General features: G+C 44.5%; 1 long non-coding RNA gene across 1 annotated transcript; it reads right to left on the bottom strand.

The window, feature by feature from the left end:
- Positions 1-798: 798 nt before the first annotated feature.
- Positions 799-1,226, bottom strand: LOC119297646. The gene is made up of 2 exons (XR_005145694.1): positions 1,194-1,226; positions 799-870 (listed from the first exon to the last, which is right to left on the bottom strand). It is a non-coding gene; the product is annotated as an uncharacterized LOC119297646 (long non-coding RNA).
- Positions 1,227-4,174: the final 2,948 nt, after the last annotated feature.

Raw genomic sequence — 4,174 nt, forward strand, 5'->3', positions numbered from 1 at the left:
GAAAGGACAAAGTTGCTAACCTTTGTGATCATTTGAATGGATGGGGGCCCTCAAATCTTGACAAATTTTCGGCAAAATGTGTGATGAGCTTGAGAGGAAGAGGGAAAAGAACAGAGAGGAGAGGGGAAAGGGAAAGAACAGAGCGAGCTCGGGTGGACGAAGGGTCTATGTAGGACGACCTTTAGTACCGGTTCGTGATACGACCCTGTACTAAAGGTGCTGGAGGGGCCTCGGACTGACAACATCCTGCCACCACTCACTTTAGTACCGATTCGTGGCACGAACCGGTACTAATGAGACTGGCCGGCTAGCCGTTGGAACCGGCACTAATGCACACATTAGTGCCGGCTCAAATTCAAACCAGCACTAATGTGCTTCATGTTTGACCCTTTTTCTACTAGTGAGAGCACCAGCACTCTGAAGACGACGATCAAGTGCTGGTCTATTCGTGGAGAAAACAATCACTGGGTGGCCTTCCTCTGCCCGGGGCTGCTGGCTCGACAGGGGGTTGGCACCAGGGTGGTGGGTCAGCACCGTCACCCATGGCAGCGTCAAGCTCCGACAACCGGACATCGCATGGCTGGGACCCGCGCACCCCCACGGCTGTGATTTATCCTATTCATGGGCACGACCAGCCAACTGCTATTTGAAATGAACAGTCATTTTGCCATTAATATCTAAGATAACAATGTTGTACAACCAAACAAATAAAAAGATCAAATGAAGTGGTATAAACCAGAGAGAGGGAGAGTGGAATCATTGATGAGCACAGGGGCAGACATCGCTGGCAGTTTTTTCCTCAGTGAAACTGATTGTGATAACAAGCATGGTGGTGATGCCAACAAAGTCCTATAAATCCGATGGCTTCCCCTGATGACAGGGTCACACAAGTCAACAACTCATTCATGAACTGTAATTTTATATCCAGCAGCAAACAAGATTTATTTTTTGTGTTCAAAAGTTGAATAGATTCCACTTGAACCTCAAGAACAAAAAGAAACCTCACGCTTAGTTAAGCATCGATGAGTGGCAACAAAGGGAAAACAAAGTGCGAAAGAGATGTTAACTGCAAACTGCAGTATCTTCATATGTACTTCCCTTGTAGTTTTTCTTTCTACAGATTCTGTTCGGAAGGACCCAACGGCCAACCTGTTGATACAATAAACACGAGAAATACCACTTAAGCACAATACCTTCACCAGCTGGCCATTGCACGGGGTAGCACAACAATCAAAGAGTGAGCAACTAAGCTGGTAGTGGACGGGCTGTCAGGCTCTTCCATGTTGTGCTCGCCGGTGCACCCGCCAGGCAGCTGGCAGCCCTCCCTCAACTCTGCCCACTCACTGTCGGCAGATCAGCACATGGTTGCATCGGCCGGCAATACAACTGCCCATCAAAGAAAAAAAATATAATTAGCACAAAACTGGGATTAATAAAAAATGAAACTTGACATAAACGCCTAATCTAAAGCTGCAATTGGAAAGAAAACGATGTTAGCTCAGATATAGGGTATATCAAATGCATTTTCTCTGCAAATTTATAAACCTGTAATATAACCACAATTGCAATACAGAAAAAGGGAACAATTGGTTTGATTTACAACAGATATACAACCATCCACTTGCATCATAGGGTACCCTGCTCCCTCGAGCATCCAGTTGAAAGGTATTCACTTGCCATGGGGAACTCAACCCAGATTTCAAACTGGGATGATTCAATCACGAGAGAGATAGCGGCACTGTGCTTTCATTGCTGCTGTAGCACGTCATCCTCCCTGATCACCCTAGCCGCCACCATTTACATGGAGATATCGGTTGGTATGGTAGACTGTCAGGCCATCCAAGTTCATCAGCTTCAGAATTCTCTTTTGAGTGGCATCTGCAAGTGTTCGAATTCATGATCAAAGAAGTGACATTCGATCGAGCATGCCAATGGATAATCATTGTTGGCCGGTACCAAATATAAATCACTTGGACTCATCTAAGATGACGATGAAGCACCCGTGCTGCTGACCCTCGATCATCTTCTCACAGCGTCGCGAACCACCACAACTGCGCTATGGCGAAGAAGTTTTTTTGTGTAGTGAACCATGAAAAGTTGGGAGTACAGGAACCATGCTGAATCTATTTTCAATTGTCTTACTTGTCCAATATACATGCACCACTTTAGCTGAAAAATTCTCAAATAGACATTTCCGTGAAACATGGTAATAATATTATTAACATATCAAGCTGAAAAGAAAACTTCATATGGAATGGAATGCTTCCAGAAAATAGTGATGCATTGACCATTGACTGAAAGTGCACTAAATCATAGTGTATATTCAAGTGTCGACAACTTCAAGACATAGTTTTGATTGTTGAAAGTCTAGTGGCATTCTTTTAAAAATGAAAAGACTAATACCATGCCATTTGAGATGCAGATAGTTTTGTGCAACAGTATAAACACTCCAGAACAAAACAAAACACAATCTATTTTAGAAACAAAAATGCCGGTGAATTACCTCAGGTACAGTAAAATAACCTGACTAAGTAAATGAGAAATAAATAAGTAAATGCAAAATAAAAATAGAACATCAGCAGTGTCTCTCAGCCCTCCCTATGTCACCCTTCATTACCTTGGCCGGACAGTGCCTAGATCAGACGGTGGTGAGTCAGATCTTGTGGTACTCCCTACTTGCCTAGAGCTTTCGTCTCCTTCACCCATGTCATAATCTTCATGCATTTTGGCTCTCCACCTCACGACGACGCGGACAAACTGAAGACATTGGCATCAAGGGATCACGATGTCATGCTCTGTAGTAAGATCATTAGTCGTCTTCTTGTACTTGCACACATAAACCGATAAACCATTAAATGCCCTGGTTTATTTCAAACGCACTGAATAACGGCCTATGTGCACACCATACATCAGGAGCAATTGGCGATGGATCAACAGAAAGGCCGCGTCACTCTTTCCCATCCACCATACATCAAGAATACATATCAGGCAAAATTCACTGCACTCAAAAGCACATTTTCATCAGGCAAATATCCTTTATGTCCATCTACAGGGCCGATTGTAGTGTAAAAAGTAGAAACATGTCACCTTCTATCGAAACAAATATGTGGTACCCATTGACTACAATGAATCACAAAATTGAGAACCATTTTAGTATCATGGTTGAAGACACAAAACCATCAATGGCTAACTATAGTATGTGTGCACCTTTGAGGCAAAGAAAACCTGCAATTCCTCACAAATACATTGATCATGTAATAGTCAAGAGATGTTACTGTGGTAGAAGAAAAACTGTGAAGTGCAGTGTCGGTGTCAAAGCCGGCGGATCTCGGGTAAGGGGTCCCGAACTGTGCGTCTAAGGCGGATGGTAACAGGAGGCAGGGGACACGATGTTTTACCCAGGTTCGGGCCCTCTTGATGGAGGTAAAACCCTATGTCCTGCTTGATTAATATTGATGATATGGTAGTACAAGAGTAGATCTACCACGAGGTCAGAGAGGCTAAACCCTAGAAGCTAGCCTATGGTATGATTGTATGTTGTCCTACAGACTAAATCCCTCCGGTTTATATAGACACCGGAGAGGGTTAGGGTTACACAAGGTCGGTTACAAAGGAGGAGATACACATATCTGTATTGCCTAGCTTGCCTCCGACGCCAAGTAGAGTCCCATCCGGACACGAGACGAAGTCTTCAATCTTGTATCTTCATAGTCTAACAGTCTGGCCGAAAGATATAGTCCGGCTGTCCGGAGACCCCCTAATCCAGGACTCCCTCAGTAGCCCCTAAACCAGGCTTTCAATGACGATGAGTCCGGCGCGCAGTATTGTCTTCGGCATTGCAAGGCGGGTTCCTCCTCCGAATACACCACGGAAGAATTTGAATACAAGGATAGTGTCCGCCCCTGCAAAATAAGTTCCACATACCACCGTAGAGAGAATAATATTTTCACAAATCCAATTTGCCTGCTTGTTCTGGCAACACGACATTATGCCATGGCCCGGCGATTATTCGAACCATTTCCTTTAACTAGCCCTGCACATAACGCGGGGCAGTTTTTTGACACATCTTGTCAAAGCAGAGATCGTGTCCCCTTATCACGGGATTCTCATCAATACGGGCGTGGGTAACCTAACCGCGTCTAGGACTCCTAGATTATAGGCAAATCCCAAACGG

Source organism: Triticum dicoccoides, chromosome 5A (assembly GCF_002162155.2).
Source record: "Triticum dicoccoides isolate Atlit2015 ecotype Zavitan chromosome 5A, WEW_v2.0, whole genome shotgun sequence".
NCBI lineage: Eukaryota > Viridiplantae > Streptophyta > Magnoliopsida > Poales > Poaceae > Triticum > Triticum dicoccoides.